Source organism: Phyllopteryx taeniolatus, chromosome 14 (genome assembly GCF_024500385.1).
Source record: "Phyllopteryx taeniolatus isolate TA_2022b chromosome 14, UOR_Ptae_1.2, whole genome shotgun sequence".
Taxonomy (NCBI): domain Eukaryota; kingdom Metazoa; phylum Chordata; class Actinopteri; order Syngnathiformes; family Syngnathidae; genus Phyllopteryx; species Phyllopteryx taeniolatus.
In genome coordinates this window covers 3,657,344-3,671,199 of record NC_084515.1, presented here as the reverse complement: position 1 = coordinate 3,671,199, position 13,856 = coordinate 3,657,344, and the positions used below count along the sequence as shown (strand labels likewise).

Here is a 13,856-nt window from a genome sequence, read left to right as displayed (position 1 = left end):
CAACATAAGGTATAATACCAACTTTAACAATGCAATGTTTGATAACTCAACTAAGAAGATGCAAGGAGTCCGCCGGACAGCGACGATGTGTTGAAGGACAGTTCTGGTGGCAAATGGGAGTTTTCAGTGGCTGGTAGTCTACATACTTAACAGTACATGGAAGCGACCATGCACAGAATCAATCAAATGATGTTGACAGTGACAAAATGCTCACAGGTACTGAGTAACAATACTTTCCTGTACTGGAATGAAAGCCGGGTATCAGCCCTCTAGTCCACGTATCCCTGACTTCAGCCTTGGAGTAGCAAACAGAGCTCCCCTCCGCTACCGACTCCGGTCGTCAGCCTGACAATTTGATTTAAGAAGCGAGACCTCATTGCTCGGCCCAATGGGTGGAAAACATTTTAAGTGCCTGGTTGTGTGCACATTATGCAAAAAAAAAAAAAAAAAAAAAAGACTTTGCTTATCATCTATCCATCAGATTAATGCTAAACATGTTGCAGCAAGCACATGCACCAGTGATAACATTAGTCTCAATGGTGATAGTTTGCATAAGGCTGGTTTGTCTGTGTTTATCAAACTGTTGTGGCCGATACTGACACTGCATTTTTTTGCTCAAGACAGAGCGCTCGAGTAGACAAAAAGTCATTCAAATCCTTGACTATAAGACAAGGTGAATGTGCAAGATAGAGCCTTGTGAATATTGTAAACTCAAAATGCATGTTGAATAATCCCACCACCATTAATACATTAAAAAGTACACATACAGTTCCCTCCAAAAGTATTGGAACAGAAAGGTCAATTTCTTTGTTTTTGTTGTATACTGAATACATTGGGGGTTTCAGATCAAAAGATGAAAATGAGACAAAAGTTCAGAATTCCAGCTTTTTATTTCATGGTATTTACATCTAGAGGTGTTAAACAACTCATGACAGAGCAACTTTTGTTTGAACCCATCCACTTTTTAAGTGAGCAAAAGTATTGGAACATGTGACTGATGGGCGTTTCTAGTTGCCTTTTAGATTGATCGGTTAAACATTAGCTAGTGCTTGTTTTTGGCTTTCACCTGTGGAAACTGCATTTTCTCTTAAGCAAACATGAAGACCAGAGAGCTGTCTATGGGACAAAAGCAAACCATTTTGAAGCTGAGAGAAGAGCGAAAAATCGATCAGAGCTATTGCACAACCATTGGGCATAGCCAATACAACAATTTGGAATGTCCTGAAAAGGAAAGAAATTACTGGGGTACTGAGCAACAGACATTGAACAATTCAGCCAAGGGTATCAACAGCAGTTGATGACACAAACATTGTGAGAGTTGTGAAGAAACGCCCAAGACAACAGTCAGTGACATCACTGCCAACTTCCACAGGGCAGAGGTGAAGGTATCACAATCCATTGTGCGAAGAAGACTTCGAGAGAAGAAATATACAGGCCATAACACAAGATCCAAACCAATCATCAACAAAACGAATCGGAAGGCCAGATTGGATTTTGCAAAGACGTGCAGAGATGAGCCACAAAGGTTTTGGAACAAAGTTTAATGGACTGATGAGACCAAGATTAACCTCTAGAAAGTGATGGAAAGGCCAACGTATGGAGAAAGAAAGGATCTGCTTATTATCCAAAACACACAAGCTCATCTATGAAGCACGGTGGAGGTAATGTCATGGCTTGGGCTTGCATGGCTGCTTCTGGAACGAGCTCACTTGTCTTTATTGATGATGCAACGCATGATGATAGCAGCAGAATGACTTCTGAAGTCCACAAAACCATTTTCTCTGCCAATTTACAGAAAAATGCATCCAAACTAATCGGGAGAAGCTTCATCATGCAACAAGACAATGACCCAAAACACACTGCCAACACTACATAGGACTTCATCAGGGAGACAAAGTGGAAGGTCTTAGACTGGCCAAGTCAATCATCGGACCTTAACCAAACAGAGCATGCATTTTACCTCCTGCAGAGGAAACTGAAGGGAGAAACCCCCAGAAACAAACAAGAACTGAAAGAGACTACAGTAAAGGCCTGGAAAAGCATTTCAAATGAAGAATGCAAGTCTTTTTAAGTCAATCGGTTGCAGGTTTGATGCAGTTATTGCAAGTAAAGGTTATGCCACCAAATATTAAATGCTATTCACTTCAAGTTAATTTAATCATTCTGTTCCAATACTTTTGCTCGCTTGAAAAGTGGGTGGCTTCAAACAAAAAGTGCTCTGTCCTTAGTTGTGTAGATACAGTTAAATAAAAGCTGTAATTCTGAACTTTTTCTCATATTCATCTTGTGATCTGAAACCCAAACGTCTTCAGTATACAACAAAAACAAAGGAATTGACCTTGCCATTCCAACACTTTTGGAAGGGACTTCATATAGAAATGGCTGTGGAAACATATCTATTCATCTGGTGCTTAATCTGTTTCTTGTGCATTTTCTAAATTTGATGCAAAACAGACTATTTTTGTTGCACGAAAAGTAACAATTTGAATGAATAATTTGGATAAGAACTGCACTTAAGAGGAGACAATCAGAAAAAGACTACTGTCAATCAATTTGGCAAAGCCAACATGTAGGTATGGATCCACCGAGCCTTGAAGTTGTATCAATGACACAGGCTTACGACAGCCATCATGTGGGACTATTTTCTTGCAACACTTTGCTTATTATTACCAATTACTTTATTTAGAAGCTTCAGCAAACTTTCTTTTTTGGCCATGTGTGCCCTGCTATGACACCAATGTACCTTGTCCTTACCATCATTTAATTTTAAACTGATTTTTTGGTAACATGACTCAATTCACTGGACTCACCGCACTACCTATGCTATGCAGTCACTGGATGTCAATCAATATAGAGCACACTTGGGCTCTAGCAAAATAACATCATGAATGAGTAGTGACTTGATCTGTGCATGTTTTATGTGCTATTGTTACGGTTTCTACGTGTGCTTGCAGAAGCCTATCTGAGCAGTTTACATATGTGTTGCATAGATGCACTTTATTCCTTTCGGCCTCAATTAGATGAATTAAATTGTGAGGAAGAGATGTGTCTGTATAAACAAAATATTGATAATGCAATGTAGGGCTGCATGATTTTGGCTAAAATGATTACGATTATTTTGATCAATCTTGTAATCACGATTATTCCTCGTTAGGGAAAAATATTCAACAAATATGTAACAGTTTTCAGTGCAAAATTAATCTTTAAAATAAGAATAAATGATAGCTGATAAAAAATAAATGTACCCCAAAAAAAATTCTACTTTACCAAAGGCTAATATATATGCTATTACAAAGTGCAATCACGAATTGCAACTTAATGGAAGCAAATACAGTCAATGCATAAAACGCAATAACATTAGGCTTGGAAGCACCGACTTTTCATTTGAAAATCCCCATCAATACAGTGAATTGTCAAGGAAGGGTACATTTCTGTTGTTCTGCTTGACCATTGGTCAGCTGTGCACGGTCAAAAACTGCAAAGAATTCGACAGCTGTGATTTCCCTCTCTATTTACAGCAGAAAAGTTGAAGTCAAGGCAGCCGCTACAACGATAGTTAATACTGTCTTACTGTGAAGCACCGCCTCTCTGCAAACGTGCTGAGCTGGCCAACTGCAAAGTAAAAGCTTCTATTTTAGTACAATGGATATCAATGTCATTTTGCTTTAATTTTTAAGTTGGCCACGGAGCGAAGCCTTAACCATACGTTCGCCCCTTGGTGGCTGGCTGCTACAAATGAAGCATATGTGGCAGTGCCCACATTGTCAATGTAAATAGCTGACGATCAGGCTTATTTAACCGTGGCAGCCAAAATCGCAATCACGATTAAAATTTGATTAATTGTGTAGCCCTATTGCAATATATTGGATCATTAGCTGCCACAGCACAGTCTCTACACTGACTTCAGCTATTGATACGGTTTGTGTGTGACATCCAACCATGTGTAGTATGTACACTGGCTGACAAGTTGCACTTATGGTAATGTGAATCTCAGTGTTTTCCTGTATGTACTTGACACTTCACATGCCCTAGTTTTCATAGGATTCAGTTTGCGTCATTTTTTTCCCCGCGCTGAAATTTTGTTCCAGTTTTTGTACATCTGGTCAGTCTTCCTACAAGCTGCAAATGGTTTGTACCAAAGTCAGAACAGACAACCAGAACTTCAGACTGTCAGAGATGGTTTAATAATTAAGACAATTTTCAGAGCAATTGGCATTGGATCAATTCCCACAGCAAACCTGATGATCTCTCATAGAGTGGTTGAGAATCACTGATCTAAACAACCAACTGTTTTATGTTGCTTTTTTAACAGTTTTTTCCCCCGAATTAAGAGTAAAGAATAACAATACTGTCAAGAACGCTCAACGGGCAGATTAAAGGCAGGAAAGATCTGTCTCAGGTGGTCAGTGTGTAGGGTGCTGATTATGCTCCTTTCAGCGAGTTTAGCTAGTCACGTAATACAAGGAAGTTGTACTGGTACAAGGCGAGTGGTCAAAGGGATAACTTTACAACTCAAACTTAAAGAACAGTCCCTTGCTCTGTCGCATAGCTTTTGCACATATCCATAGCATGCTTAACATTTCTGCAGTCTGGCAAAACACATTTTAAAAAAAGGCATTTCAACGACCCCCTAACAACAAAGCAATGTGCTTTTTCTCTGTGTGTGCCTTCAACAGTGCAGGAAATTCAAAGGTCACACACACACACGCACTACATAAGTTCGGTCATCCGCTTTGCACAGAAGAAATAATGGGGAAACGGCTGCAATACTTTATTCCTATAATACTTTGCAAGTGTTTACATTTTCAAATGATCACTTCTCCAACATTTCCACGGAATCACAATGCCCCAACTCTGGTGACCTATTTTGAGAACATGCCCACGCCTACTCATGTGGACTTCACTACCGTATTTTCACGACCATAAGGCGCACTTAAAAGTCTTAAATTTTCTCCAAAATGGACGGGGCGCCTTATAATGCGGCACGCCTTATGTGTGCACCGAGTTCCAAAATCTGTAAATGTTATTGTGTGACTTTGATGAGCGCCCCGCTTGACTGACTGGGAGCATTTCCTGCCGACGCGCTGCTTATATAGAGGAAAGGCGGACAGCATGCGGACGTTAAAGGGGGAAGGGTGCGTGTGAAGAGGACACGCCACCAGTAGGTAGATAGTTCCGGTATGTGCATTGTGCAAAACAACATCGGCTTGGCTAAGGACCCCCGAAAATGGCACCTACGAAGAGACACGCTTACAAAGCACAGTTTAAACTGCAAGCTATCAGTTATGCGGAGGAACATGGGAATCGAGCAGTCGCGAGAGAATTCAAGCTCAACAAATCCATGGTTTGCAAGTGGAGGAAGCAGGAAAACGAGCTTCGCCAAGTCAAGAAGACGAAGCTGAGTTTCTGCGGAAACAAGGCGAGGTGGTCAGAGTTGGAAGACCAACTAGAGCAATGGATTAATGAGCAAAGAACAGCCGGGAGAAGCGTCTCTACAGTCACCATTCGACTGAGTGCAATAACTTGGAGCTTGCTATCATTCCGGGAGGCTTGACGAAGGAACCCTAACCGCTGGACATTGGTGTAAACAGGGCGTTCAAAGTGAAGTTGCGAGCGGCGTGGGAGCGATGGATGACAGATGGCGAACACAGCTTTACTAAGACTAGGAGGCAGCGGCGGGCGAGTTACGCCACAATTTGTGAATGGAGTGTGGATGCTTGGGCTAACATGTCAACATGCCCTGTTGTTCGAGCTTTTGTAAAAGCCGGCATTTCTGAGGAGCCGCACGGCAACGAGACTGACTCCGACAATGACGAGAGGGAATCTGGCGTGCTTGATGGAGAACTTGCCCAGCTGTTCATTTCGGATACAGAAGATGAGGACTTTGATGGATTTGTGGATGAGGATTGATCAAAAAATAATATATTGTTAAATACTTCAATGAAGTACAACCGAACTCAGTTTTGCTCCCGCTACGTTTTTAAAGGCGCTGAGAGGCCAGCATGTCCTGGGTCATCCCCAGGGTCCCCTCCCGGAGATCACGGCTTGATGAACCCAACAGAACCACATCATCTGCAAAAAGCAGAGATGCAATACTGAGGCCACCAAACCGGAACCCCTCTACGCCTCGGCTGTGCCAAGAAATTCTGTCCATAAAAGTTATGAACAGAATCGGTGACAAAGGGCAGCCTTGGCGGAGTCCAACCCTCACCGGAAACGAGTCCGACTTACTGCCGGAAATGCAGACCAAACTCTGACACTGGTCGTACAGGGACCGAAGAGCCCCTATCAGGGGGTTCTGCACCCCATATTCCCGAAGCACCTCCCACAGGACTCCCAGAGGGACACGGTCGAACGCCTTCTCCAAGTCCACAAAACACATGTAGACCGGCATCTTCCCCCACCATCGGAGCCAACTCACCACCAGTTGGTGATCAGTTGTTAGCTCCGCCCCGCTCTTCACCCGAGTGTCCAAGACATGCGGCCACAAGTTCAATGACACGACCACAAAGTCGATCATCGAACTACGACCCAGGGTGTCCTGGTGCCAAGTGCACGTGTAGACACCCTTATGCTTGAACATGGTGTTTGTTATGGACAATACGTAGTGGGCACAGAAGTCCAATAACAGAACACCACTCGGGTTCTGATCGGGGGGGCATTCCTCCCAATCACATCCCTCTAGGTCTCACTGTCATTGCCCACGTGAGCATTGAAGTCCCCCAGCAGAACGAGGAGTCACCAGCGGGAGCGCTCTCCAGCACCCCGTCCAAGGACTCCAAAAACGGTGGGTACTCTGAACTGCTGTTTGGTGCATAGGCACAAACAACAGCCAGGACCCGTCCTCCCACCCAAAGGCGGAGGGAGGCTACCCTCTCATCCACCGGGGTGAACCCCAATGTACAGGCACCGAGGCAGGGGGGCAATAAGTATACCTACACCTGCTCGCCGCCTCACACCGTGGGCAACTCCAGAGTGGAAGAGAGTCCAACCCGTCTTGAGAGGACTGGTATCAGAGCCCAAGTGTGTGTGGAGGCGAGCCAGACTATATCTAGTTGGAACTTCTCGACCTCGCACACCAGCTCGGGCTCCTTCCCTGCCAGAGAGGTGACATTCCACGTCCCTAGAGCCAGCTTCTGTAGCCGGGAATCGGATCGCCAAGGTCCTAGCCTTCGGTCACCGCCCAGCTCACAATGCATCCGACCCCTATGACCCCTCCCACAGGTGGTGGGCCCATGGGAAGGGGGACCCCCGTTACCCCTTCGGGCTGTGCCCGGCCTGGCCCCATCGGTGCAGGCCCGGCCACCAGGCACCCGCCTTCGAGCCCCACCACCAGGCCTGGCTCCAGAGGCATAAAGCCCCAGACAACTTAGCTACTAGGATCATCAGGACACACAAACCCCTCCACCACGATAAGGTGACGGCTCAAGGAGGGGGAAGTAAAGACAATACAAGGCAAAAGGTAAAGCAAACACTCTGAAACAGCATTTGTGCACAATTTTTCATACTTTTACGCAGATGTTTTTTTCTGGGTAGGTAAGTTTCATCAAAGCCGGTGTGTTTTATTGTATAGCTCTTCCTTAGGGTGTACACTTTCAGAGCTGTCCACTCATTGCAGACTGAGTAAACAAATGATTTTGGTGTAAAACGTGACAGTCACTTTAAAGGACCTTTCACACTAAATTTAGCACAGCAACGCGGAGGTTGCCGTTTTTTGTTTTGGGCGCGCAGTGATGACATCTTGGCGTAGCCAATGGGAGAGATGGTGGCAGAGTGATTTCAGACTGAAAAAAGCAAGAGATTTTGTTGGAGTTCTACAATGAAAACAGCATGGAAGAGAAAATGGAGGAATCCATAATTAATGCAGTGTCCCGAGCTCTGGGACACGAGACAAATGACGTACCCCGTCGTGGTTAAAAATAAACTGCTCCCTGTTCAGTTTGAAGTACCCCTCATAGTGCACTTCATGGAGCTGTAGCTCACGGATGAGCCTAAACTCCCCCAGATCCTGCCATGCCAATAATTACAGATGGACTCTTTCGCTTCTTTTAGTTGCTACTGCTCTCTCCCCCCCCCCCCCCCCCCCTAATAATAAGCAAATCCAGGGCTTTCCATTGAAACAGTGACATATATGTTGTCCTGCTGACTAACACAGATTGTTCATTAAACAGAGGAGCTATCAAACCGCTATACAAATGGGGTGTTACCTTTGCTGCTGCTATGAGGACTACAGTAATCCCTGGTGGGGAATAGGGACAGAGTCCTGCACGAATAGCGAAAAACACGGGAGTAATTTACAACCCCCCCAAATATTTGTAATAGTCTATATTAATAGTCAAAACATTAAATACACAACAAACTATAATCCCAAAACAGTTTAATATCATTTTAAACTCATTTTACAACATTAACTTTGAAGATCAATGGCATTTAGCTGATTTTATTTTGAAAAAAGATGAACCAGAAGTGCACAAGCGACAACCATAACTTCTTCTGCCAACAACCCAGATTAAAATTGGCTCCTCTCCGACATGCAAAGCTTGTCTCTCAGTCAAGATGCATCACTTCCATATAGTTCCTTGACATCGATGTGCTACTTTCCTATTAGAAACGGCTTTGGCATCTTAGGGTTTCAGAAAAAGCACAAAACCTGCGAAGAAGTTAGCATTTAAGTGAATGACTGGGGATAGGTTCAGTTTAAAAAAACAAAAAGAAAACAAAAACTGGTTAATTTGTGATTAGTGGAATGTGACTATGATTACTGTATTGCAAAACCATAGGTTAAGTGTACAAAATAGACACATGGGTCAGTCTGATTAGCTAAATATGTCAGTAAACCAAATTTCAGCCATCATCAAAGCATTGATTCTGCGTGTGTGTTTTGCCTTTTTATTTGGCTTCTGTGACACCTTTTTTCTGAAAGGGCAACGGCGCTAAAAGGAGATATGCATATGGGGGATTTTGGGGTGGCCAGCGGCACTACGGAATGATATGTGATTGATTGAAAACAAGGAAGTGAGAGATGAGAACAAACTTCTCTTCTCCAGCATTTCCACCTTGTGTTAAGTACTGTAGTATAATGCAGGCAAATGAAACAGCCCATATAAAATGTTCATTATAGTCTATGCTGCGGGCAGCAAAAAATTGGATGACCGTTGGGGCGTCTTATTTAAACCACGCAAACTTTTTTGAACCTGTACACAAAAAGAATCAGAATCGAAAGGAGGACCTGGAATCGGAATTGTTCCAATTCAAACAATGCCCACAACCAATTGTAGCCAATCGCTCTAACAACTATGGATCTTCCAAGTGTGAAAAGGATCACTGTAACGCAACTGACAGCAAGTACAATGAGGCTCTTTGCAAAAACGGAATTATTTTTTAAATTTGCATTTTCGAAAGGTTTCATGTCCAGATGACAACACTGTCAAAAAACAATTCTTGTTCACACAGACATATGATGTAATATGCATGCAAGAAAAACAAACACACTAACTGCTTGCCTTCCCGTTTGTAAACAAATATTTTGAATACCAAGTAACGACGCAATAAAACTACACTTTGCTAGTGCACAAATACACAAAAGTCCTTTAGTCTGGCATTGCGGTTTTGGTTGTGATGTACTTGCGCAGGACCAGATTGACAACGTAACACAAAAATATGTCTGAGCTTTACAGTAGCATTTTCGAGCTTTAGACAGAAAAGCGAATGCTTTAGTTTGTAAAGCTTTTTTTCAAATGTTTTGATTCAGGATGCACCAACAACAGACACTGTATGTCTGTACAGTACTCGTAAAAATGCACTAATACGACACACTGATACCACTTCACCAAACGGAAATATACTGTGGGTATGGAAAGTATTCAGACCTCCTTAATTTTTTCACTCTGTTATATTGCAGCCATTTGCTAAAATAATTGTTTTCCTCAATGTACACACAACACCCCATATTGACAGAAAGAAAACTGAATTATTGACATTTTTGCAGATTTATTAAAAAAGAAAAACTGAAATATCACACAGCCATAAATATTCAGACCCTTTGCTCAGTATTTAGTAGAAGCACCCTTATGAGCTAATACAGCCATGAGTCTTTTGGGGAATGATGCAACAAGTTTTTCACACCTGGATTTGGGGATCCTCTGCCATTCCTCCTTGCAGATCCTCTCCAGTTCTGTCAGGTTGGATGTGAACATTGGTGGACAGCCATTTTCAGGTCTCTCCAGAAATGCTCAATTGGGTTTAAGTCAGGGCTCTGGCTGGGCCATTCAAGAACAGCCACTGAGTTGTTCTGAAGCCACTCCTTCGTTATTTTAGCTGTGTGCTTAATGTCATTGTCTTGTTGGAAGGTGAACCTTCGGCCCAGTCTGAGGTCCTGAGCACTCTGGAGATGGTTTTCGTCCAGGATATCCCTGTACTTGGCCGCATTCATCTTTCCTTCGATGGCAACCAGTTGTCCTGTCTCTGCAGCTGAAAAAAAAAATCCACACTATGATGCTGCCACCACCATGCTTCACTGTTGGGACTGTATTGGACATGTGATGAGCGGTGCCTGGTTTACTCCACACATACCGCTTCGAATTAAGGGCAAAAAGTTCTCTCTTGGTCTCAACAGACCAGAGAATCTTATTTCTCACCATCTTGGAGTCCCTTCAGGTGTTTTTTTTTTTAGCAAACTCACTGCGTGCTTTCATGTGTCTGGCACTGAAGAAAGGATTCCATCAGGCCACTCGGCCATAAAGCCCCGACTGGTGGAGGGCTGCAGTGATGGTTGACTTTCTAGAACTTTCTTCCATCTCCCGACTGCATCTCTGGAGCTCAGCCACAGTGATCTTTGGGTTCTTCTTTACCTTTCTCACCAAGGCTCTTCTCCCCCGATTGTTCAGTTTTGTCGGACGGCCAGCTCTAGGAAGGGTTCCGATCGTCCCAAACGTCTTCCATTTAAGGATTATGGAGGCCACTGTGCTCTTAGGAACCATAAGTGCAGCAGAATTTCTTTTGTAACCTTGGCCAGATCTGTGCCTTGCCACAATTCTGTCTCTGGGCTCTTCAGGCAGTTCCTTTGACCTCAGGTTTCTCCTTTGCTCTGACATGCACTATGAGCTGCAAGGTCTTATATAGACAGGTGTGTGGCTTTCCTAATCAAGTCCAATCAGTATAATCAAACACAGCTGGACTCCAATGGAGGTGTTGAACCATCTCAAGGATGATCAGAAGAAATGGACAGCACCCGAGTTACATACGAGTCTCACAGCAAAGGGTCTGAATACTAATGGCTGTGTGATATTTTAGTTTTTCTTTTTTAATAAATTGGCAAAAATTTCAACAATAGTTTTTTTCTGTCAATATGGGGTGCTGTGTGTACATTAATGAGAAAAAAAAATAAACTTAAATTATTTTAGCAAATGGGTGGAATATAGCAAAGAGTGAACAATTTAAGGGGGTCTGAATACTTTCCGTACCCACTGTACGTTCCAGGGAGGCACCATGTCAGCGGTGTGGAGATACTTTAAGGTAAACACAGGTGACAACAATTTTAGCCAACTGCATATTATCTGTATTATCACATTATTGTCTGGCAAGCAACGGGTTCCCAGTTGTCCACTCAACTCCACAGTGCTCGACTACAGCCAAGCCAGCCGCATTCCCATCACGATTCCGCGAGTAAAGAGAAGCAGTTAAAAAAGTATCGCGTCAGTTGTCCTGTCAGTTTCATTTTATAATTTGTGGTATTCTCAAGAGGCAATTTTGTAGTTAATGCAGAGGTAACAAGGCATCTATAGTCCAACTTATTTATAGCCACCTGACTCTACATTCTTTTTTGTCTCTTATCTATGTACTCCTTTTACGTAGTGCCTCCTAGTGCTTAGAATGAGAAACCACATTACTGAAATGCCTTGTGTTATTGGCTACCTCCATCCATTTTCTGTACCGCTTATCCTCACTAGGGTCGCGGGCGTGCAGGAGCCTATCCCAGCTATCTTCGGGCGAGAGACGGGGTACACCCTGAACTGGTTACCAGCCAATCGCAGGGCACATATAGACAAACAACCATTTCCACTCTCACCGATGGGCAATTTAGAGTTTTCAATGAAGCTACCACGCATGTTTTTGGGATGTGGGAGCAAACAGGTGTACCCGGAGAAAACCCACACAGACACGGGGAGAATATGCAAACTCCAAACAGGTTGGGCCGGGATTTGAACCCCGAAATGTGAGGCAGATGTGCTAACCAGTCGTCGAGCGTCCCGCCCTACTGGCTACATTCAAGTGAAATGTGCGGTAAGAATTAGAAAAACAGGCAGTAACGACAAGTTGTTACTCTAAAAAGTTTTCTATTTGAGTGAGACTTATGCCCTTTTTAAGAAAGGCTTGTGTTTTTAACAATACTTGCATAGAATTAAAACATCATGATTTCATCACAATTGTAAAATTTAATGGCATTATCAACTATCAGTACATGGCAAGTACTCAATATGAAAGTACCTGTTTTTGGTCTAAGAAAATGGTATTGGTGCATCCCTATTTTTGATACTTGGACACAAAAACTGAAAAATATGAAACGATAAGCCAAATGACAACTTTCGTCTGTTAGCAGTTAAAAACAATCTTGTGTAGACTCTGCAGTACAAACTTTATGCAAAACTAAGTAATTAGTGTAATAACAGAACAACATATTCTAATGTGTATTAGTGTAAACAAGTTATTCACAAACTAAGAACTGTGCACAATTGTGGCACAAAGTCGCTACTTCTTCCTTAATTAATAAACTGCTATTGTATAACGCTTTGAAGCCGTTCGATCTGGTATTCTCAATTTGTCATCGAATTAGTAGTTAGGAAATTCTGATGTTCCACACTTACAACTACAAAACAACAAGAGATGTGTTCTCAATTTTCCATCACTGCTGTTTCTGTGGTTACTATGATCAAACACGACACAAATTTAACCATCATCATCAGCCAGAGTGGCAGAAACAAACAACTGCAAGCACATGACAGCTGCAACCAACCTCCGTCTCTTTACAACTGCTGTCATGTTTGCACTAGAAACAATAGAGATGGCAGCAGGTCACACGTTAATGAAAATAGGTGCTCCTGCTCGACCAATGGGTTTGATAGTAGTTAATGTAATTAATGAGCACCGTCATCATGCTGGTTGAATACAAAAAACTCTCATAGATACATGGCATAATAAGACCAAATAAATGTAAAATATCTTACCCATGTGATCAGGATAGCTTTATGCGTGCATCATTGCTTTGTTGTCCTCAACATTAACGCTCAACCCCTGAGACACACACACACACAAAAAGATTTTTCTGTCAACCAGCTCATAGAAGCATTTATATTACATCACTGAAAAATATTATGCCTCATTGTTAAGTCAGCTGCTAAAACCATAGGCTATCAGATGACCCGTTGCCATATAAACCGACATTTAAATTCAAGTGACAAGTGTGCAGCCACGGTCAAAACCTATCCAAACATGCCATAAATTTTACAGCACCATGACAATGAACTTGTATCAAATGAAAACTTTAGCAGAGTTGTGTCAGCATGGCTGAAAAGTAAACAAACAGGCGTGACACCAAACAATTGGAAAATGGGTCAGCAACCTAAAGCTCAATTAGAAATGGATAATGCAAACATAGACTATCAATCAATCTGCTTTATTTACACACTCGAGGTCCAGGCATATATAAAGCAATATAAAGTGACACGATACATATATACACTACAGATACACCGATATAAGCTTAATATTTACTAAAAAGCAACGTTCAATGTTTACAAATCTGCAAATGGTATTGTATAGCATTAACCTTTCTTAGACAAACATGACTGAATTGTTAA

At 42.6% G+C, this 13,856-nt stretch overlaps 1 protein-coding gene across 5 annotated transcripts in view; it reads right to left on the bottom strand.

Annotated features, from left to right (window-relative positions):
* tbl1xr1b (TBL1X/Y related 1b) overlaps positions 1-13,856 on the bottom strand; it is a 34,600-nt gene that overhangs the window by 18,518 nt on the left and 2,226 nt on the right. For 3 of the 5 annotated variants that reach the window (XM_061797100.1, XM_061797103.1, XM_061797099.1), the window contains exons 2-3: positions 13,224-13,290; positions 52-345 (exon numbers count right to left, since the gene is read on the bottom strand). The gene's annotated coding sequence lies outside the window, so the exon portion shown is untranslated. The remainder of the gene's footprint in view (positions 1-51; positions 346-13,223; positions 13,291-13,856) is intronic. The other 2 variants (XM_061797102.1, XM_061797101.1) reach the window with 1 other exon arrangement.